Source organism: Monodelphis domestica, chromosome 2, assembly GCF_027887165.1.
Source record: "Monodelphis domestica isolate mMonDom1 chromosome 2, mMonDom1.pri, whole genome shotgun sequence".
NCBI lineage: Eukaryota > Metazoa > Chordata > Mammalia > Didelphimorphia > Didelphidae > Monodelphis > Monodelphis domestica.
Window position 1 is genome coordinate 328,967,905 of NC_077228.1, and position 24,969 is coordinate 328,992,873.

Sequence of the window (24,969 nt, forward strand, 5' to 3'; positions counted from 1 at the left end):
AATGTTTTTCCAATTATTTACATCTAGTTTTAATTGTATATAAAGTGTTTTGAGGTTGTGTTCATTTAGTTCCTATTTTTGTCTTCATAGATAGATTTCTAAATATTTTTTTATTATCTAGAGTGTTTTTAAATGGAGTTTATCTTTCTAACTCCTGCTGCTGAGTTGTGTTGGAAATATATAGAAATGTTGATTATTTATGTGGGTTTATCTTGTATCCTGAAACTTTGCTAAAGTTGCTAATGATATCCACTAGTCTTTAGTTGGTTTTCTAGAATTCTTTAAGTAGACCATCATATCATCTGCAAAGAGTGATCATTTAATCTCTTCATTGCCTATTTTAATACCTTCAATTTCTTCTTCTTCTCTAATTGCTACTCCTGACATTTCTAGTACAATATTAAATAACACAGGTGATAATAGGCATTCTTCTTTCACTCCTGATCTTACTGGGAAGGCTTCTAACTTGTTTCCATTATAGATGATTCTTGCTGATGGTTTTAAATATATACTGTTTATTATTATTTTTAGGAAAGGTCATTCTATTCTGAAATTTTCTGGTGTTTTCAGTAGTTGCATTTTGTCAAAGACTTTCCCCACATCCATTGAGATAATCACATGGTTTTTTATTAGTTTGGTTTTTGATATAGTCAATTATGTGAATGGTTTTCCTAATATTAAATGAACCTTACATTCCTAGTATAAATCTCATATGGTCATCCTAAATAATCCTTGTAATAATTTGTTGTAGTCTCTTTGCTAGCATTTTATTTAAGATTTTTGCATCTATGTTCATTAGGGAGATTCATTTATACCTTTCTTTCTCTGTTTTTCGTCTTCCTGGCTTGGAAATCAGTACTATATTGGTGCCATAAAAAGAATTTGGTAAGTCTCCTACTTTGCTTACTTTGTCAAATAGTTTGTACAATTTCGGAGTTAGTTGTTCTTTAAATGTTTGATAGAATTCACTTGTGAATCCATCTGACCCTGGGGATTTTTTCTTATGGAATTCCTTGATGGCTTGTTCAATTTCTTTTTTCTGATATGGGATTATTTAAGTATTCTGTTTCTTCTTTTGTTAATCTAGGCAATTTATAATTTGTAAATATTTATCCATTTCATCTAGAGTGTCATATGTCTTGTCATATAAGAACTCTTATATAGCTTTTAATATTTGTCCTAATTTTCTTTTTCTTGGAGGTGATATCACCCTTTTTTTATTTTTGATACTGTTATTTTGATTCTCTTCTTTCTTAATTAAATTAACCAAAACTTTATCTTTTTGATTTGTTTTTTTTCAAAGAACCAGCCTCTAGTCTTATTTATTAGTTCAATAGTTCTTTATTTTAAATTTTATCAATTCCTCTTTTAACTTTTATGATTTCCAATTTATTTTTTATCTGGGTTTTTATTTTCTTTTACTAAATTATTTTCTTTTATTTTCTTTTACTAAAATTTTTTTTAAAGTTGTATGCCCCCAATTAATTAATCTCCTCCTTTCTAATTTGTTGATATAGGCACTCAAGGATATAAATTTTCTCTGAGTACCTCTTTGGCTGAAACCAATAGATTTTGATATATTGTCTCCTCATTGTTATTCTCTTCAATGAAATCAGAAATTGTTTCATTGATTTGTTCTTTGACCTGCCAGCTTTGTAGAATTAGATTATTTAATTTTTAATTCCTTTTAAATTTGCCTCTCCATGAACCCTTATTAATTATGATTTTACGGCATTATGAGATGAGAAAGTTGCATTTATTGTTTCTGCTTCTCTGTATTTGTTTGCAATGTTTTTATGCCCTACTGCATGGTCAGTCTTTGCATATGTACCACGTTTTGCAGAAAAGAAGGTAAATTATGTTGTGTCTCTATTCAGTTTTCTCCAGACATCTATTAGCTCTAATTTGTATAACTTTTAATTTACTTCCCTTACTTCTTTTATTTTTTTTGTTGCATGTATCTTATTCTCATAGGGGAAGGTTGAAGTCTTGCAATAGTATGATTGTACTATTATTTCCTCCTTGAACCTTCAATTTCTACTTTAAAAATCTGGCAGTTGTATCATTTGGTACATATATGTTGAGTACTGATATTTCTTCATTATTTATGTTACCTTTTATAAAGATAATAGTGTCCTTCCTTGTCTCTTTTAATTGAATCTATTTTTACTGTAGCTTCCTCTGAGATCATGATTGCTACTCCTGCTTTCTTTGTCTTATTTTCAGCCCAATAGATTCTGCTGCAGCCTCTTGCTTTTAACCTGTGAGTATCTACCTACCTCAGATGTGTTTCTTTTAGACAACATACATTAAGTTTCTGATGTTAATACACTGCTATCTGCTTACATTTTGTGGGTGATTTCATCCCATTCACATTCACAGTTATGATTACCCTCTGGGTTTTCCCTTCCATTTACCTTCCTTCTTTAATCCTAATCTTACTTCTTTTATTCTTTCCCTTCCCTCCAGGGTTTTGCTTTTAGTCAATCTCCCCCCTTTCCTCTCCTGTTATGTTACTCCCCTTATCCCTCCCTTCTTATTTCCTTATTACTATATGACTTTTTAGATGACCTCCCCACTAGTTTCTCCATCCCTTGTATTTCTTTCCTCCCCACCATCCAATTTCTTCTTCCCCTTATACTTTTCTATAGAATATGATATAATTCTACACCCCAACAAGTTTGGCTATTCTTCTCCCTCTGAGCCAATTCCAATGAGAATATGGTTTAGGTATTAGGTTCCTCCTTTCCATCCTTTGGTTTCCCCTATCCCCATCCCTAGCATTTCTTTATGTGATATATTTTGTCTCATTTTAACTACTTTAACATTATTTTAGAGTTTTATATACATATATATGTATGTATATCATCATCATCATCATCATTCCATATAGGGATATAAGGCCTTTAACTTTATTGAAGCCTATAAATTTTGCCTCTTTTTTGTTTACCTTTTCATGCTTCTCTTGAATTTTGTATTTTGGCTTCAAATTTTCTGTTCAAGTCTAGTATTTTCTTTGGGAATACTTGGAAGTCTTCTATTTTATTAAATGACCACACTTTCTCCTGAAAGAATACAGTCAGTTTTGCTGGTAGTTGATTCTTGATTGTAGACCCAGTTTCCTTGCCTTCTGGAATATTATATTCCAAGCCTTCCAGACTTTCAATGTGGAGGTTGCCAAGTCCTGTGTGATCCTGACTGGGTCCACTTGACATTTATTTTTTTTTCCTTCTAGCTGCTTGTAGTATTTTCTTCTTGATCTGGGAGTTATTGAACTTGGACATAATGTTCCTGGGAATTGTTGGGATTTAATTGGCGATTTAATGCAGGAAGTGATCTGTGGATCAGGGCAGTTCACTTGGATATTTTCCTGTAATATGATGTCAAGACTTGGGTTTTTTTTTGTTGTTGTTGTTATGGCCTTCAAGTAACCCAATAACTCTTAAATTCTCTCTCCTGGATCTATTTTCATGATCTGTCGTTTCTTTAAAAGATGTTTCATATTTTCTTCTATTTTTTTCATTCTTTTGATTTTTTTTTATAAAATCTTGATGCTTATGAAATCATTAGCTTCTAGTTGTTCAATTCTAATTTTCAAAAGGCCAGATTTTGATTCTCCTTTTGCTTTTTAACTATTTTTCTTTTTAAATCATTCTCTCTCTCTCTCTCTCTCTCTCTCTCTCTCTCTCTCTCTCTCTCTCTCTCTCTCTCTCTCTCTCTCTCTCTCTCTCTTGCCTTGTTTTTTAGCTGGTCAATTCTGGCTTTCAAGACACTATTGTCTTGTTTTAGTTCATGTGTCTCTGTTTCCAGATGAGCTATTTTGCTTTTTAATTTCTTTTCCCAATTTTCTTCAGCCTGTGTTATTTATTTTTGAAATTCTTTTTTGAGCTCTTCCAGGGCCTAAATCCAGTTCACTGTAGTTTCTTAGGTTTTGATTACTGTTCCTTGGTCTGCTTCTGTTCCATCTCTTCTTTGTTGATTTTCTGAATGGAAGCTTTCAATCATAGTGTTTTTCTTTTCTTCTGTTATTTATTTATATGTATTTTTTTCTTTTTTCCCCCTCCTTGTGGGCTATACACTTGATCCTCTGGTTGCTTGCTAACTCGTTGCCTTCTACAGTATTCTTCTCTGTTCTGCTCATATACTTGATTAATCCAGTTGAGCTGATTTGCAGAGCTGAATGAGCCCTTAGTCCAAAACTTCCAGGAACAGAGGTCTAAGGTTGAGGTTTGGTGGCTGAAGGCTGTTACCAGCTTGCCCTCTCCTCTGCTCCTCTCTACCAGCTACCTCCTTGACAGCTGTGATCAGAGCCCTAAGCTGTGTGTACTTGTGGTAATAAGGTAGTCTGTCCCAGTTGGAGCCCTTTCCTTAAGATCCTCTTGCCTTCCTGAGTCTCAGCACAGTAGATGGGAGAGGGGTATTCAAACCTTCCTTCTTTCCTTCCCTTATACCCAGAAATTCAACCTTCTCTGTGTGCCTTTTAAGTTTAATCAAGCAGGAGGGTCCTGTAGCTCTGTGTTGTTGGTGGATTTGGTTTTCTGTACCTTTTGAAGCTATTTGTTTTTGATTAGTGTGGAAATATTCACACAGGAATTGATTTTTGCTATTCCTAAGACACCATCTTGACGCAGATCCAGATCTATTCATTTTTTAACATGGTAAATATTGGGATTTATTTGGCCAGGATATGTAGTTATATTAAGAAGAATTTGCATAGTTTGTTGTTGTTGTTGTTGTTGTTGTTGTTGTTGTTCAAGATAGGGATACTAAGAACTGACTGATTAAAAGAAAAATTTATTGGCACTTGAAAAAAATAAGTACTACATGCAAGGCACACAATTACTGATGTTACAAAAGCTAAACAAAAACAACATATTTTCTCAAGGAACTTGCTTCCATACTGAAAGAATGAAAGCATATACCTATGTTGAAAAATAAAAAATATACAAAAATACAAAACATTTTCAAAGGGGATAGGGGAATACAAAATGTTGGGAATAGCTTTTGGTACTGGATCTTTCACCTGAGAGAATTAGGAATTCTAGGAATCAAAAGAAGCAAATTCCAGACATCAAAAATGACCTGAACAAAGGCAAAGAGATGAGAAGTTGAATGCCATGTACTGTTCTTTCTTTCTCTGTCTGTCTGTTTGTCAATCTATCTGTCTCTGTCAATCTATTATGAAAGAATTTGAATAAATGCCACAGGCAAGGTCCAGCCTCACTAGGGACTCAAGGGGTTCCCAACAGATGGCGAATGATCAGTCAAGAAAATAACAAACGGAAGACAGCTGTATCTTTAAGGCCATGGCAATCCTTTGCATCTGATAGCTGCTCCACCATCCCCAGACTTGGCTTTTATTTTTATACCCATTTTCTTGGCACACAGATACATTACATAACACACATGTCTAAAGGAAGATAATTGAAAAAGCAATACATTAAGTTTTAACAAATCACTTGATTAACATTCTAAATTCTTGTATTGTGATTACAGATTCTTGACAGCATAAAAGTTCCACACAAGATAAATGATTTTGTCACAGGTGGCTTAATTTTCTCATTATCCTGTGAGAAGTTTTGAGCTTACAAACAATCAAGGAAATTTACTTATTACTTTTAATAAAATGGAATAATTAATCAGAAGTTCTTAAAAGATAATTCAACAATCATATCATTGAAGTTGAGGGGTACTGGGAACACAATACAGATTTAATATTAGACTGGTCATTTTTCAGGGTTTACTAGGGAGTTTCTGAGTTACTGGTTTGTGAAGTAGAGTCACTGAGGCATATTGAAGGTTGGTGTACCTGTACATTTTTTATGGGCCTTTATGATTGATTTGTATGAACCTTCATGAGAATAAGTTTCTGTGAGTGAGAAAGTTCTGGACTTGGCTAGTAACTACAGTTTTGCTGGGATTTATGTACCTAAGTAAAAGTTAACCCATGATAGTCTTTTGGGGTTGGATTTGAGGGTCTGATCTTTTGGTGATGATTTGGGGAATTAGGGTACAGGTATTTTGATCTTGTATTATTCCTTCTGAGACTAGGGGGGATAGTAATCATATCAATTCCATAGGGAAGGGGCACTGATGAGAGAGGTCATGCAAGGGGGACTGAGTGAGCAATCACATCTTGCCAAAGGCCACTCTGTGGCCTCCTTAGCTACCACACGTGACTCTGTCAAGGCATCATGACCTGATGACTCCCAGCAAATAAAGGAAATTATTATCAAATAAAACTGCAAAGGCAAGTGATATATACACTGTGAAGGGAAATGTATGGTTGATGATTTTATATTTTATTCTAGAGGCAATAGAAAGCCCTGCATGTATTTTGTGTTTATTTTGTGTCAAGGAGGTCATGGTTAGATCTGTATGCAATGTAATTATAATAGTCAAGCCTGGCCCTAAAGTTTAATGAATGTACCTTATTCCCTCCTTTGCAGGTATTTATGACAATGTATTTGAAACATTATATATATATATATATATATACACACACATATACATATATATTTACATATATATATAGTCAGACAGTTGAAGTGTTGCTTCTTTTACTGAAGTATATTTTCTCTATATCTTTTTTTCTTTATTACAAGGGATAGAAGACTGGGAATGGATGGAGGAAATATATATGCCTGCATATATATACACACATATCTATATATATATATATATGTGGAAATGAAATAGATATAAAAATAAAATTTATCAACAACTCTTTTTTAAAATCAAATATTCTTTGCTAGATTGCCATCTCTTTGAGGAAAGGAACTATGCTTTAATTTGTCCTTGTATATACCACAGTGCCTAATGCTGTACCTTGGTTTATACTTGTTGATTGTTTGAATGAATGATTGAAATACTTTTTTGAACTCAGGTTATTGCTTCTTCATCTCTAGTGCAAGGTAAAAACAAGTGACAAATTTAGTGCAACAGGTAAAAATACTATTTTAATAAAAACATCTATAACAAAAGCAGAAAAAAGACCATTAGAAATTTGCTCTCAAAATAAGCTTTTTAAAAAAATATACAGACTTATTCATCTTAATTTTCCCATTGTGATTATTTAGAGGAAGAAACATCATGCAGAAGCTTATTGTTTTCTATACAAATACTTTTAAGGAGATCCTGTTACCAAGTAAGGTCATCTATCCCATGTAAGAATGGTTTCTGAATTAGTTCCTATGGTTCTGGAATTCTTTTTCTTTGTAACACCGATCAAAGGCCATCCATACTGTACAACATAGTCAAGATAATTCTGGTCTTCAGGCATTCCAATTATCAAGTCCTTTCTTCCCTACAGGACACACAAAAAGAACATAGAGGACTGAGGAGATGGGATCAAATTTAAAATTTTATTTTAATATGGATAGAGATGCAGTGAGTACAGTGAAAATTTGGGAAATAACTCATATGATTAAAAGCTAAAAGAAAAGCAAAATATTTTCCCCTTAACCATATGACTATTTCAATAATTCTTCATTTTAAGGAAATATGCATTTTCATTTGATTTCTCTAGTTAATTGCCTCCATTTTCTCTTCCACAAAGTGAAAATACTTTCCACACATCATATCCAGAGATAGATAATTTTTTTGTTTTTGTTTGCTCTCACTCTATTGACCCAATTTAACTTTTTTTTCACATGTCTTAGTAGAAACCTTTATGTGTTCTTCAAAGGAGGATAGATTAAGAGCTGGAAGATATATCACAGAACATCTAGTTTAACTTTCAATTTACAAATGAAGAAAATGAGACCACTAAAGGAGAAATGATTTGTCATGTTCAGGAAGGTTACAAGTAACATGTGTTACATGTGTCTTTAATTGCCTGATGCTGACACTGCATTCAGCAACTGCTGCTCCCAGACCTTGTCGAGAGGAGGGAAGGTTTCTGATGACTCTGCTGGATATCACGAGCTTACAATTCCTTGGTAATAAAGGGAGAAAGAAATTCTCTCTTTTCCTCATATCCCCCAAGTAATTCCTTCTCAAAGTGTAGGATTTTGGACAGAGCATGACTAGGCCAGCCAGGTGTAGGAATGTATGATTTTCAACTAGTCAGCTATGTTTTAGATAGACCCAGAGGTATGTTTGATTCTTTTATCCCATAAATAAATCAGACACTTATTCAATACTTTTTAAGAGTCTACAACATGCAAGGTACAATACTAAGCAATAAGGAAAGGAAGGAAGGAAGGAAGGAAGGAAGGAAGGAAGGAAGGAAAGAAAAATATTTATCCTCAGGAAACTCACTATCTTATGGAGAAGACATTTGAACAATTTTGAAAAATAATTTATTTTCTTTATGGAATCATTTCTATTCAAAGCCTGTCACTTCTTGGAAATCTATTCAAAATTATTTTTACCTAATTTTTTGTTTGATCAATTGTTTCAATTGAACTGTTTAGGTGTTTATTTTAATTAGGATAGAATTTTTCAGTCCCAACCTCACAAATTAAATAACTAATTAATTGGTGAGAGAATTTAACCTCTAAGATTTCTTCTGGCTCCAGAGCTATACACTCTTTAAATTACTAATAGTGGATATAATTAATATGTTCTTCAAATACTTCTGAAAACATTTCCTGGCATTTGGTTGACTGATCTTGATTTTACTAAGGACAGCAAAGATTTTAACAATTTTTTTGGTAGTTTTGATTATAAGCTTTTGGGTTTCCTAGAACCAGTACAGTAGACAGTGTAGTAATTACCTCTCTAGATCATTGTATTTCTATTAATTCAGCCTTAGAGTACATTAACCTTTTAGGCAGCCATGTCATTCATGGGCTTACATTAAATTTTTATTCAACCTAAATTAGCAGGGTATTTTTTTTAACAAATTACTGTCAAATTACCTATTCTCTATTTCTCTAGTGTACTTTTATTCAATACAAGTCTAGGTCTTTATATTTTTCCTTCCATCAGTCCAGGATTTCTAACTACAGAGACAAAGTCTCTTACTTTGTTTATTTATGTAGTATATTAATAGCATGCAGTGATGTAATAGGTAAAGGCTCCTAAGGATGGATAAATCCTCACTGCCTTATTGACACTATAGGGCAGTGATGGTGAACCTATGGCATGAGTACCAATGGTGGCATACAGAGGATACATAGCCACCCTCCACCTCTCTTCTCTCCAGAGTTTGTTACTAGAAAGGCAAAGGATTTGGAAAGATCTGCACCTTTTTCCCTCTCCATTATGCCTGGAAAATAATTTTTCACATCACCCACTCCTCTGCCCAGCAGCCCAAGGGGAGTGCACAGTGGGTAAAGTAGGTGGCTCACAGGTAGAGGAGCTGGGGGAGAGTGGAGCCACTGCCCTCCTCTCTTCACTCACTGAGGACATCCTCACTTCACCTGGTCCTCTGCCTAGCAACCTGATGATGGGAGTGCTTTCTCCCTTCCCTTTGTTGGGTAAGGTGGGGTAGGTCACACTTGGCACTTGGTAGGAGGGAGGGGCAGGGCACATGGTCTCTGGGAGGGAAGAAGCATAGCACTCAGTCTGGGGAGTGGGATGGGGGGAGGTGGGACCTGCACTTCATCTCTAAACAGTTTGCCATCACTACTGTAGGGTATAACAGGGAAGGGAAGCAAGTTATGAACTATATAGTTTTATACTAAATTAAATAATGGGAGCTAGAATCTTTTAGCAATGAACCCACTTAGCAGAAATCTGGAGAGAAAGTGGTTATGTGTTGTTTAGAAGAATGCTTATAATTGTAATGTATGAATGTATTAGAATGTTATTACATCATAAAAAGGACAAATAGGAGAAACATAGAGTTGTATGAAGTGACAGAGAGTAAAATAAGATCACAGAATATATACTGTAATGTTATAAATGAAAACAAGTTTAATAGACATTCTAAGGAAACTGAATAATGTAATAAGCAGAAAAAAACTGCATTTGATCTGCATTTGATTGACAGGGACATGTGACATAGAATCATATGAGAGCCTGGGTCAAGATTCCAAGGGGGTTGAGGTCCCAACTGAAACCAGACTTCTTGGTGAAGCTTTTGGAGGTAGCTGTGATTTCCACCTCTCTACAAGATTTCTGGCCCTTGTGAGATATGAGCTGGAAGAGAGAGAGGCTTGAACAGGCTGCTGGCAGCTAGACTGAAGACCAAAGAAGAACCATTAAATCTCTTCTGGACCTGACTTGGACTTTACCTCTGTGATCTTGGCCCATTTCTGGACTCGGTTTGTGAGGTTCTATTTGGAGGGAATCTTAACTTATTTAGCTTAGATAACTTAGCAAATAGGAGTATATTTAAGGGAAATTAGTTTGGGGATAAGATTAAAAAATTTCCTTCTCCTTTGTTACCCTCATTCCTAATCCATTTCCCCATCACTAAACTTAAAATATTTAGATGCTTACCTCTTGTCTCTTCCCCCTAAACAATCCCACAATAACAGTTGGCAGAGCCAGCTAGGTTATTAGTTATTATTAATTGTATGTTTAATTATAAGTTAAGTGTAGAAAATTTACTTAGGGAAAGTTCAGTTTAGCCAACATTCTAAAACCTCTCTGAGCTGCCAGGAGCTCAGGAGGAAGGCCTAACAGAATTCTTAGGGCTTGGCTTGCCTATGGGGAGCCATTTTGACTGCAAGATGTGCTTCCGGTGATCATCTTGGAGCAACCACCTTGGAGCAATCATTTTGAAAAAAAAATTTATATTTTTGTAATTTTATAACAACTTGTATATTGTATGTTTATTGAACATTGTAATACCACCTATACTGTTCTTAATTTGTCTTTAATGGTTGATATACATGTTAGGCACAATTTTATTGTTAATGTGGGAGTAGATGTTGTACATCCCTTATGGTATATTGTGGGTTTCCCTAGGATATGTCACCTTATATTTGAATTTGATTGGATGAAACCAGTTATGAAAATTAAGCTCCCTGATTTTTTTGCTCATGTTCCCCTAAGTGTGATCTGTTGTTTTGTCTTGAATAAGTCCCGTGCACCTGTGTTTGCTTTTGGGAAATGGCTAAAGGTAATGATTACAGTAAGGATTCAGAGTTAAAGGTCAAGTTCCCCCCAAACAGAACCTCACAAACTGAGTCCAGAAGTGGGCCAAGATCACAGAGGTAAAGTCCAAATCAGGTCCAGAAGAGATTTGATGGTTATGCTTTGGTTTTCAATCTAGCTGCCAACAACCCATTCAACTCTCTCTCTATTAGGTGGTAGCTCACAAAGGCCAGAAATCTTGTAGAGAGGTGGAAATCACAGCTACCTCGAAAAGCTTCACCAAGAAGTCTGGTTTCAGTTGGGACCTCAATCCCCTTAGAATCTTGACCCAGGCTCTCATGTGATTCTGTGTCACATGCCCCTGTCAATCAAATGCAGATCAAATATAATCTTTTCTCTGCTTACTACAGTAACAAATGTTAATATTATGTTTTCCTATTTAGAGTTTTTCAACAGAACTTTAACATATTAATGTCAATGTTAGATTCCAAGGGTTTCAATTTCCTAAATTGAAAGGATTTTATTGGATAGCTTCTCATGTTACTTTATCTCACTATCTAAGAAATTTTGTTTTGCCTGATCCAGTATCCTTCCTTGCACTAGAACTCTTTGCCAATGTGAGCTAAAACTAGGAGATATATTTAACCTTGGCTCTGTCATTTATTTATTGTGTAACTAGATAGACTGAATTTCCTCAGGAAAAAGAGACTAAATATTTTTTTCACTCCCTAATATGTGTAAGGTACCATGCTAAATGGTTTAAGAATATTATTCAATTTGATCCTCACAACAACTATGATATATAGTGTAAGAATTAAAATTAGGAGACTGGTTGTAGATGAATAATTTTATTAAATCAAAAGTAGCAGGAAGAAGAGGGAAAAGTAGGAGAGGGAGCTGAAGGGGACTTTCCTTATTGCTACCTTAGCTGATTATCCTGAGATCAGCAGAATGGCCTACTGCTACACTCACCACTCAGATGCAGTTTCAGCCAGCATCATCAACACCCAAATCAAGAGGTAACTTCCTCCTCACCTTCTTAGAAAATCCTTCTCTGCCCACTAACTCTCACAGGACATATCAGGAACCAATCAACCATGACTTTCCATTTGGTCTCTGCTGGGGTGGGCAGGGGGGATGGGTTCAAAAGGGGGGATGATGGAGCAGTCCTGGGAACTAAGCTCTATTTCCTGTCTTTTGACTCTTAGCTTCCCTTTTCCAGTAGCTGCTCTATTGCTCAATTTTCTCAGTAGTATCTGGCTTCCAGATCAGTAGGAGATGACATTAATAGAGCAACACTGAAAAGAGAGAAATTTACTTCAGACAACATTTGGTAGGTGCTCTCATTATCTATATTTATCATTTAGAAAACTAAGGCTGAAAGAGGTTAAGTGATTTATCCAGGGTTACATAGCTCACAAGTGTCTCAGTGCTTATTGGGATTCAAATTTTCCTGACTCTAAGCTCAGGACACTATCCAATATGCCACCTAATTCCTCTCTGACCTTGAGTTATTTCATTTGTAAAATGAATGGCTTTGTTGACCCTAACATTCTTTCTAATTCTAAAATATATGGTACTATGACAACTTGTTAACTTGTTAAGATCCTCAGTTTTCCCAACTCTGTATGTTTGCTTATACCTCTCAGAGTAGCTGTAACTGGATTGGGAAGGGGAATGTGAAGATGGGGTTAACTCTCCCCTGCCCATTTTTAGATTTAATAACCAGAAGTGTGTACACACTATTTATACTTGAGTGGGGGACGTCTGTGAACCACATGTGCAATACTGGGTGATGAATCAGAATCAACTGACTTCCCCCTAGGCAGTCCTAAGCAAAGCTTTAGCTTTAATTAGTATAAGTAAAATGAAAGGAAGGCAGAGGAAGTGATGAAAGGAAGGGTCTTTAAAAATGCCAAGAGCTTCCTGTGAAGAGGTCTTTTGCCTTCAACTTGACCTTGGAGGAACTTTGGCTGAGGTCCTTGGACTGCTTCTATTTTCCCTTACAACTACCAAATGAGTGAGTGAGTGGAAAAGGCTGACTCCCTTCCCTGGCTTTCCTGGAGGTACTAGTCTCTGGAGGGCACCTTGACTGGGAGGATATCTCTTGGCTAAACCATTTGTTAATTGGTGCTTAGGCCTTGGCTGGGGCTTCTGGAGCCCTGCTGGAGTAAAGCCAGGGCTTGAGCAATAATCCAGCTCATTAAACTAGATTTCTTAATCTGCCCTCTTTCTCATTTCTCTACTTTCACACTTTCCCTCTATTTGTATAAACAAATTACTAAAATAAATCATTTTGGAATTGATTACATTCCTGGAAACCCTGCTATTAAATAATGTACTCCAACCCTTTATATTGACCCCTTACATTCTAGCCCTTACAGGAATCACAGATCATCTCTTGTCATCCTTTTATTTTAGAAGTGGAGAAACTATAGCCTAAGGAGATGAAGCAACCTGTCCAAATTCAAATAGGTAGTAGGTAAAGGTGGTAGTAGTTAGGGTGGTATGGTTTGGACACAGAACATAGACTCCAGATTTAATTATCTTTCCATTTTATCCTGCTAGAGGTATGACCTCCCCCCTCCTTTATTTCTAATACCTTTTATCAGCTCACTAAAAGCACCTCAAGTGTATCTCCAATAGCAGACAATAAAATAGGAATGACTGGTACCTCTTTTTGTTCTGCTAGGTTACTATATTTTGAAAGCTTTCTGTGGCAAACAGCTTGGAAATAATTCCCCAAAGAGGGAGTGCCCCATGAGACTTCAAAAAAAATGAATATCTGCAATATAAAGTAGGAAGCCTTCAAATGAAAAACATACATTTCTTATCCAGAGGAGTAAGAGGCTTGAATGCCTCAATTGTATACAAAGAGACTAGAGACAGCCTCTAGAGAATAAGATCCATAGATAACTCTTAACTTTAGCCTCTCAGCTATGGGATCCCCAAAAGCGAATGAGAAATAAAACTGACTGAATTGAAACTAAGCAGCCTAAAGGAAGATGAAGTGATTTACTTAAGGAAGAAACCTTTGAGCCTAAAAACAAGCAGATTGGAGAACCCAGGAGATAACAAAAGAACTATGAATGAAGGCTGTAGAATCAAAGGGAAGAGGTTTTTGGTGATCCAAGCTATGAGTCAGTTGCTGACCTACCTAAAAGAGGTCAATATCACTTAGGTGAAAAAATCATAATAACTCTGTTGTTAAAGAGAATACAGGATCACTCGGCCAAACTTGTTATTGAAAGTGGAAGAAACAAAACAAATCAAAATAAAGCAAAATTATAGCTTATCAATAAAAAAGTGAGCCTGGAGAAGCCACTGTATCCTCTTATCCAAAAGAGACAGCCCAAAGAACTCTGCAACTCAACAACCTACCCATTCCATACTGATGATCTTACCTGATACTGTTTCCCACATGACTGAATATAGTCACCAAGTGACCTGCTTTACTTAGACCAGCTGCAATTTGGTCATGTAGCCCTAAGCGTAACAAGCCCAGATAAAACATTGGTCTTGTAGAGATATTGAACCTTGCAAAAAATCCAGCCAGATGAATAGGATGAAATAAAAGTACTTCCTGAACAATTTGAATAAAGCAGATAAAATTTTTTCAAGTATGGAGTAATAATTTGCCTTGGCAGATTTTGTTCCCTAAATGAATATCTCCTTAATACTTTTACTTAAGTTCATGCACACGCTTTGTCCCTTCTCCTTTACCCTAGTCTCTTGATATACACAAAGGAGAGCTAGCTCTTGGTATTTGGAGAAATTCTTAATAACTGATATTTTAATTTCTTGTGAATAAGTACCTTTGAGAAAGAACTAAATCTATAGCTTAGTTGTTCAAAGGAAGTATAATAGTCATGGCCCATGAGGCGATGAGATATCAGAAGAGTTATCTCTATAAATCTGAAGATAATAGCACCCATCCCTCAGACCCAAACTGTCACTGACATTTTAAGCTGGGTAAGAGAAACCTGAAGTGGTATTCTATGACTATCTGGCATGGAGAAATATATGAAATTTTCTCTTAAATTTTTGTGGATTAATGTTATTTCTGAATCACTACCAGTAATTGCTCTATGGAAATTTTCTATTCTAGTAAAGTTTATTGGTTGAGTTTTCAAGGATATTTTATGCTTCCTATTTGCAGGATGAGAATTTGTTGTCTGTCAATCCATGAAATATAGCAGCTTCTTATTTAAAATTATAGAAATCATTTTGTGTTTTCTAGATATTGATAGCTATTAAATTTTTTCAGGCTGAAACATTATTGCATAGTTTCTATTGCTTTTTTGCATAATCTGTACTGATCACTAAATCTGACCTACTTAAAGATTAATTTTTTATCTTTTCTGTTGATGAGAGAGTATGATCCAGACTTCATAATCATCAACCCCTCTTTTTCCCTAAAAATATAATGGCTTAGTCATTTGAGTGATATTAATCTGTTTATGTTGTTGGCTGAGTTTGTATAGATGTTGCTGTAGGACAATGATGGTGAGTCTATATGACATGGGTGCCAAAGATGGCACACAGAGCACTCTGCAGGCATGACATCATGTTCCCTGCCCTATCCTCTGCCAGAGTTCCAGTACTAGAAAGACAGAGGGACTCTCCCTATCTCCACCAAGCCTGATGACATTTATTCACATCACCCACCCTCTGCCCAGCATAATGGGAGTGCACAATGTGTAAACTGAATGACCCACAGGCAGCTGTGTTGGAGGGGAATGGAGTACTCAGGCCACACCTCTCCCTCTCCCCCTCCCTACACTCATTGAGAACATTCCTTATGTAAAAATGGAGATTTGAACCCCAGACTTCAATCCCCAGAAGTCCTTGGCACTTCCCAGAATGCCCTATAATATCACAAGAGTCCTCACCTGGGCCAAGAACAAAAATTGTATTTAAACTTACTGTACCGCCTACTTGGTCTCTCTGCTTCTGCTTCTAAAGCACATGCAGCTCTCTACCTAGCAGGCAAGATGTAGAGTAAGTGGTTGTGAATGGGTTCTGTGCCTAGGCACATGTTATCTTATTTTGTATTTTCTTTATTTCTTAATCTTTAATAAACCTCATAAAAATATAATCCTTTTAGAAGAGAAACTAAATTTTAAATTTAATACTTACCACCCAGCAGCCTAATGGGAGAGCTACCTTCTCCCCTGTGTGGGGTAACGGGTGGGATGGGGTGTGACTGGCACTCAGTAGGGGTGGGGAGGGTATGGCACTTGGTCTCTGGTGGGGCACACGCATGGCACTTGGTCTGGGTGGGTAAGGTAGGGGTGAGGTCTGGCACTCCAACTCTAATAGATTTGCCATCACTGTTATAAGTCTTTTGATTTCTCTTTTGATATTTTATAGATTCTATCCAGAGTTTAATAATTTCTAGTTTCATTTAACAAATTCAATGTTACATTCTTATTATTATACTATTTGATAAAGAAATACTTTTTTATTCCAAAGGTCTTTCTGTTAGTTTTTAACTTATTTTTCATTGACTTGGGAACATCTATCCTTTCTTTCTTCATTCTTCTTTTTAACAATAAATAGGTATTCTCTTTATGTTTATACCTTAGGAATATGAACTCTGTATTTTTTTAATAACTGTCATAGAGCTTTTAACTAGACATCTAAATCTGTTATTATCCATTTCCCATTTCCCAAAAGTATATATCAAGACTAGTATTCTATAGGTGTTAAAGGCTTTAAATGCTTTGTTCCTATTGATATTTAGTTTCATAATGCCAATAAATCTTAGTGTAAATGACTATTTTATGTTTATTTAGAGTTTTCTTTTGTTTTTAATCCTTGTTACCTTTATGTTTTATATGTCTTGCCAGGAGAAAATGAATTTCTTGAAAGGTATTTGAAATTGCCATCTTCCTTAATTTATTCAGTTGTCACCCTCAGTTTAAGATTGAAGCCTTTGTTATTAATTTTTATTGACATAAATTAAAAATTTTGCCCTTTTTGAATTTATATGATATTTTAATATCTTGCATGTAAGATTCCATAGAAAAATAAGTTCCCTAATATATGTTTGTTAGACCTAAAGAAATTTATCCATGTGTACTGTGTTTTATTATTGTTATTATTCCTGTTTCTAGGATATTTTTTCATAAAATCTCATAGTGGGAAGAGACTTGAGGGGATCAACATTTCAATTTCTACTGGATCAGGAATTTTCTATTGAAAAAACCTAAGAAATGGTTATCCAACTTGAACTTGAAAAGCTCCAGTGACAAGAAGTCCATTATCTCTAAATTTATCCCTCTTTACTTTTAGATAGTTCTAAAACTAAGAAAAAATTTCCTCACAAAGTTGATTGCTCTTTTAATCAGCAAATTAAGGAGTACAGGAATACAGATTTAAATATATTCTTGTTTGCACCTTCTATCCACATCACCTCCCCACCAACTTGAAAGCTACTTCATGTCAATGATTGTATCTTTGTTTTGTTCGTTTTATAGCCTACACACTTTGTAGAGTGTCTTGCATATAACAATACAGATTATAATGGATTTGGGTGTTTGGAACTACTGATACAGTGGAAATCTGAAACAATTTGACTAGAAACCACAGTAAAAGCATGCTTAAGTCAAAGCTTTCTAAGTACCAAACTTTAGTTAGGTAGGAAACAAAGAAAACCATTTATGATACAACATACTAAGAATGGGTGCATAACTCAAGAGTTAGTACTTTCTCATTGTACTATGTGGTCTCCCATTGGAAACTTGGGAATATAAAAGTTGGAATAAGTCAAAAAGCATTTAAGAAATTTTTACTATATACCAATAACTTTTTTAAGCAAAGGATCTTCAACAAAATGTGGAAGAAAACAAACAGCCTCTGATCTAAAAAGCAACTTGCATTGTTATGGGGGAGAAAACATGTAAGCTACTCTATAAAAACTAGATAATCATAGAATAAATTGAAAATGACCAGAGAGGAATGGGAATAATAATAAGGAAAACAGAAAGTCTTCCTTCAGAAGGTGCGATTTTATCTGAAATTTGAACAAAGTCAAGAGAAAATGTGTATGTGGGCTATTCAGAGAAAATAGATGAAGTTTAAAATTGGTGTGTCCTTTGTGGGGACAAGAAAAAATACCAGAGATACTGTATTGTAGAGTGAAGGGAAGAAAGTAACATGTAAGTAGAAAGGAAAGGGAGGAAGAAGACAGATTATGAAGGATTTTAAAATCCAAAGAGATTTTTAAATGTGATGTAATAGGGAGATGCTTGATTTTTGCTTTAGGAAAATCAGGCTAATGTTTGAGTGGAGGTTAGATTGGATTGGGGAGAGACTTGAGAGGAGAGAGACCAACCTGAAGGCTAGCATCACAAAACTTTGGGCAAGCCTGTACTAGGCTATTTCCAACACTCTTATAGAATTTTGGGGGGAATTTTTTCAGTCCATAATGAAATGTTCATAAAATGCACTCTGTAGTCACCTTTCTTTCCTTCCTTCCTTCCATCCTTCCTTCACTTCTTCCTCCCTTTCTCCCTCCCTCCTATCCCTTCATTCTTTCCTCTTCTCACCCTCCCTTCCCCCACCCTCTCTCCTGGGGTGGAGAGTGTTTCATAAAATAGAATTGCTTTTGTTCTCTATTCTCTAAAGGCCTCCAATTCACCATCTTAAAAAGAGACATAACAACATAACAACAGAGTTGCATGAAATGAGATTCCATATCGTGCATTATACTTTTGCAGTGACAAATATAATAGAGTACTTTTTAAATTGAGAACCCTATAAGGAGCTCCTAATAACAGTAATGTTTCTAAAAAGGAGGAAGAAATTGTCAACTGATGAGTTGAAGATTTATTTCTAATGCTTTCTTTCCATAATTTTTTCCTTAATGGAATAGATGGTGAAAAGAAACTCTCTGGAAAACATTTAACTTGGTATATCTATGTTGCCCATCTTAAAGACTGACCACCTATTTCTTAAAACTGAGATAAATGTAATGATACAAGAAGAAGGTAAATTTGACTTTAAAAGCCCCATAAATAGTTGCTCTTTATTTATAACTATATTTGAAAAACAAGTGCCCTTAAAAACTTCCAGCTTCCCTGTTGGCTTGGTCATCTGCCCATAAAAATGGGTGTGATTTTTTTTTTCTTTTAGGGACTATAGCCCATTGACAATTCTGAATCAATGTCAGAGCAATTCTAAATGTTTTGTGATTAGTCTTTTAAGCTAGTTCAGAAATTCTGTGTTTCAAGACCACTTTCCAAAGGTAGTTTCTTCTGAAAGCTCTTTTAACTTCATGGCAAAAGAGCAAAAAGCCCGAGGTAGCAGAATGGGTAAAGAAAACATAATATAGCCTTTTGCTTTTTTCAGATTCAACAATACTGGTATATTTTTTACCTGAGGCAACTCTTGTCTCAAATACAAGCTGTGAGGTTTTCCCAATCATAAACAATACTTTTCTTATTCTCTGAATTTGCTACTTTTTAAAATGAATGGTTAGGTAAGAAATGATAATGTGACCAAGAAGTAGTCCATGATTCAAAAGATTCTAATTATTTTTGTATCAACAAAAATACAACTTCAGTATTTAGGGGAACCTATGCACTTATGAGCATAAATGTGCATGCACAAACACATATACACAAGTACACACTAACATCACAACCACCATATTTTATCCGAATTCAGCCATTTTCTATTTGTTTTAATTATGGTAATGTTATGATGACCATTTAAGTTGGTTAGCAAATATCAATGAATTAATACACTTATTAAACACCTCATATGTATCAGCCTCTGTACCAGATTTTAAGATACAAAACTAAAAATGAAATAAATTCTCACAAGATCTTTCTTTTTGACACTGCTAAAAAACTGAGGTTCTGGAATGGATCAATGAAGGCTGGTTTCTTGAGTGTGATCAGGTTATGGCATCTTTCAAACAGGGGATTACAAAGAATAATGTATGAAAAGGAGAATATAAAAGAAATATATGAACAGTAAAGAGATATTGATAAAAATATAAAAGCCTGTGATAATGTGTCTAGTGAGCCTTTCAAAATGCCCTTTTCTGAATTCCAGTCCCAAGCAAGCCATGGGTTTTGTCATAGACTCTTTTTTCTATATAATTTTGCTTTCAGCAATCTCCTAACCTCCTATAGGTTCAACTATCACTCATCAGTATGTTATGACCAGTTTCCAGAATACTCTATGTATTTCCCCCCCATCTCTAGTCTTTTATCAACAGTTGCATAATAGACTTTCCAACCTGATTTCCTACAGTCATTTCAATCTGTATCCTTTCACAATAGGATTCTTATCACCTCTTTTAAATTCTACTCTCTTCCAAGTTTCACTGTTTATATCAAGAGTAGTATCATTCTAATAGATATTTAAGTTTATAAGCAGAATAATTCTTCAATTCTCCCCCTTTCTTCCTTTCTGACAATTATTTTTCTTGTCATTTTATCCTCCAAAAATTTCTCATGTGAATCCTCTTCCCTTTGCTTACACAGACACCAAAGACTCCTGATTGGATTCTTTGTAACCAGTTTTTCCCATCTCCAGTACATCTTTCATGCACCATCATAGGAACAAATTTATTTTCCTAAAGCACAGATCTAATCATGTCACTCCCCTGATGAAGAAAATCCAATGGCTGACTACTAACCCTAGAAAATACACAAACTTATCAGGTTGTCTTTTAGATCTTTTGACAATCTGCCTCTATTTTGCTTTTCCAGGTATAATGACTTCAGATATTCTATGACAGAGACAAATTATATTCTCTAATCTGTCTCTCCATCACTGATTAATCATTATGCCTAGAACTTAATCCCATTCAATCTTTGCCTTATCAAATTCTTATCTTCCTTCAGAGCTCATTTACGTTCCATCTCCTATGGGAAGCCTAACTCAATCTCCACCTTAACCCATTGCTATCACCCCACCAGTCTCCTTGAAATTAGTTTTCATTTATCCCATTGTAATTCCATTTAAGAGAATTTAAAGATACTCCCAAGAAAAGTAACTATTTAATTTTTATCTTTGAATACCCAGCATGCCTAGAAGATAGTTTTTAATTCATATCTGTTATTATTTTGAATTCATATCTATTATAATATTGAAAATCTCTTTGTTTTTTTTTTGTTGTCGTTGTTTTGTAATTGTAATATTAAAAGAAAATTAATAGAAGACAGCTAGGAGGCTTAGTGGATAGAGAAGTGGGTTTGGAAATGTGAGGTCCTGATTGGTATGGTAAAAATCTATTTGGTTCAAGGTTCAATGAGTTCTCACTCTAAAGAAATTAAGGGTCCATGATAAATGGCTTAATGAATTAATAATTGTAGAAAGCTACCCAGATGTACTAAGTCCAATTTGACTTTAAAACAAAGATAAATTTGAAAATAATGAAGAACTCAGATAAGAGTATTCAACTCCTAAGATGTTTGAGGCTAGAACAGATTAACCCTAAGTAAGACCTAGACCAGTGATGGCAAACCTTTTAGAGACCAATGGCCCAAATTGGGAAATGGAAGCAAATCTCATTCTGACTGTAAGCCACCCACCTTACCACAGATTGGGGAGGGAGGAAGCCCTCCCATAGGTTTGCCAAAATGGCCTTAAACTAAAGTGACAGAAGTAGATTGGTTAAATTGTTTTTTTTTTTAATTACAGATTTATTTCCTACCTCCTGTATTTCTGAGTAACTTATGGAATGGTTCACAGTGAAAATTCAACTGAAATAGGACAAATCAATACAATACACCACAAAGCTTAGGCTCTAGGAGAAATCTGTATTTGTATAGTAGTTTGGATAAATAGTTGAAGTTATTTCCTTTGCTAAGAAAAAGATCAGAAGACATGAAGGAAATGTCTTGACTCCATATAATTCAGAGAAGAGTTCTTTCTGCCTTTTATTGTTTAAATAAAAGGTCAAGCAACTTACAAAAGGCAAGCTTAACAAAAGAAGTGTGAAGTACTCAGTAGATTTAACCTAACCAGCCAAGGTGAGAACAAAAGAAGATGAGAACTAAGAATGGGCAGTCCCGGGGAAAATCATCTACTGTGATTGGTAGATGTGAAAATTTAGAGGAGGTGACATAAGAGAAAATTTCTTTAAAAGGAAGGAATTTATTGAGTTGGCATGTAGTTTTTGGATTGGAAGTTAGTTGGAGTTGGAGTTCAGAGGTTTAGAGATTGCTTGAAGATGATCTTGTGGTGAGTGATAAAGACTGACTCACTCTCCCTTAGGCTCAGGCCTAGGCCAAATGGCCTAGGTCCACCCTTTCTACTATTCTCTCTCTCTCTCTCTCTCTCTCTCTCTCTCTCTCTCTCTCTCTCTCTCTCTCTCTCTCTCTCTCTCTCTCTCTTTCTCTCTCTCTCTCTCTCCTTCCCTTAATTTCTTCATTTATATTAATTAAAATCTCCATAAAACCCAGCTGACTTGGGTATTTTCATATTTGGGAATTTTCCCATGGTGACCACTTAATTTTAGATTTTTAAATCAAGACACTAAAAATTATCTTTACAGTTTGGCCGAAACCTTTACAGTTTTGGCAATTCACAGTCTTGGCAAAACCACATTTCCTCAGTTACAGGGACCAGTATCAAAACTTGAAAAATATGCTTTCCACAGATCTCTTACCTTCTAAATGGTCTCCTTACTTATAAAACTTCTACTACTTTGAAGTGTGACTATAATATAAAGAAAAAAAGTTATTAGGAGAGATAACAAAATTATCATAGGAAACATCAAATAAACAAAACAATAAAAGTATTGGTCTCAGTTATCCATGCATAATGCATAAAATATGAATATTAATTAAAATCAACTACAAATTATTAAGACATGAGGAAATTTTATTTCTGTTAGCATTGGTAAGTTAAGACCCATACCTGGAATGTAATTCTCAAAAGTTATATCTTATTCAAAGTAAATAGGATATATAAATGTAAGACAGTGTATCACTGCATATTAAAAGAAATACATGTATGAGGATATCTAGAAACCAAGGGACAGAGGAAGCATAATGGAGAATATTTATGTGAAAAATCAAAGAAAGAAATGGAAATGATATGTCATAGTGGCATCAGAGCAATATATGAATATTTAAATGTTTTAAAACCAGTTTTTCCCAGATATAAAAATATGTATGGACATATATTTTTTTTAATTTAATCCATTAGTAATACATACTTAAAAGTGTAGACATTAGCAAAATGAGAAATCAAGTCTTTATTTGTACTGACTGCCAATTTCTGATGTGTAACTACTCAGATTGAAAATTTGGCTTGTCATGAACAAGTTAGAGCTGGTTCCAGTATACTTCTGAATATATGAGTGACTTTAGCTTTGATTTCTGACAAAACTCCACAGTGTATTATTAAAGGAATACTCCTCGAACATTTTAAAAAGCAAGCAAAATTAACTGTATGAAAAAACAAGTCATTCCGAATTAACATTTTTACTTTTGTGGGTAATGGTGAATTAGGAAAATTCTACTAGTAGAGGAGTAGATTAGAAAAAAATATTAATATACAACTATTTAATTGTTAATGATGCATCTTACTATTCTTGTAGACAAGATGGAAAGATGTCTAAATGAGAAAACAAATAAAGTATATGTATCAGATTGAATGGTTGAACCCAAAGAATAGTTAATGATGATTTGTTAACAAATTGGAATGATATAACTATTGGAGCAGTTCAAGAAATCTGTTGCCTTGTGTTATATGACATTTGCATGTGATATTATGAAGATATAGAACTATTCAAAATTATATTATACTATCTTAAATAAAAGTAAGGTTTTTTCTCACTAGAAATCTTCAAGCAAAGCAAATGTTAGAATGTCAATTGTCATGTATATTTTTAAAAAGATTATTGTTCTCTTACATATTAAGAGTGGATGTCTTCTAAGGTCAATTCAAAATTTGAGATGTTTATTCTGTGAATTGTAATAAAACAAATGACTTAAATGAAATTGCCTTACTCAAATTGTAAGAGATGTTGCCATGAGTTTTCAGGGTTTTGCTCACAAATTGTTCAGTTCTACATCTTTTGAAATGCAATATTATACAAAATACAACTTACTTTTAATCAGTAGTGTCAGTATTTTGAGTTTTTTTCACATACCGAACATATACTATGTTTCTTCATATTTGATGCTTCACCTTAATTTAATTATTCTGTCTAGGTCTATAAATAACCCATTTGTAATTTTGATTATCATGATACTATATAATTTAGATTCATCATTTTTGTCATATTGGATTAGCCTATCCACGAACAATGAATATCTCTCAAAATGTTTGTTATTTTGCTCTGTCAAGAATATTTCATAGCTACATTCAGGTAAATCCTTAATATTTTATGTCTTAAATATCTCCTTTATGACTAGTGGTTCTTTTTTATTACAAACATGTTCAGACCTCCTTTATCTGAAAAATAATTTTTCTCACTATTTTCATCCTACCAAACTTCATGAAATAAGAAGTCTATATTCTGCTTTTTTTCTACTGGCCAATTTCAATCCTTTGAATGCTATTTTCTCTCTGTTGGTATTCTTGTTAAAATTAAACTATTTGTAAGGTTAAAACAAAACTGTTGTTACATCCATCTTCTTTTTCTAATCTTCAGATCAAATTTTAGCAACTGATATATTTTACTTCCTTCTATTCCTTGAAACTAATATTCTTGTACATTGAATCACCATGTTCTATCTCTTACTTCTTGGAACAGTTATTTTGTCTTCCTTGTTGTTCTTTCTCTCTGATCTCCTATCATGATATATTTGTAAGAATTTATTTTTCACATATTGAATTAACTCATATAAGAAATATGGAGTAGAAAGGCTCCAGTCCCTGTATATTAGGAAGGATTAGTGTGTATTTCTGTTTCTGGGATATGGGTCACATATCAAGTCTACTACTTTTTTTACATTTTCTTTATCCTTAGGAATCCCAAAGAATGTCTTCCCCTTTTTAATA

General features: G+C 34.5%; 2 long non-coding RNA genes across 3 annotated transcripts in view; both read left to right on the forward strand.

Annotated features, from left to right (window-relative positions):
- Positions 1–548: 548 nt before the first annotated feature.
- The window catches only part of LOC130457409 (uncharacterized), a 29,900-nt gene continuing 5,479 nt past the window's right edge, over positions 549–24,969 (forward strand). Inside the window, exon 1 of the long non-coding RNA XR_008916598.1 lies at positions 549–885. This is a non-coding gene — a long non-coding RNA (uncharacterized LOC130457409). The remainder of the gene's footprint in view (positions 886–24,969) is intronic.
- LOC130457408 (uncharacterized) lies at positions 9,503–14,612 on the forward strand. 2 transcript variants are annotated; one of them, XR_008916597.1, is made up of 3 exons: positions 9,506–12,011; positions 12,201–12,325; positions 13,685–14,612. It is a non-coding gene; the product is annotated as an uncharacterized LOC130457408 (long non-coding RNA). The 2 variants fall into 2 exon arrangements; XR_008916596.1 differs by lacking the exon at positions 12,201–12,325 and having other exon boundaries at positions 9,503–12,011.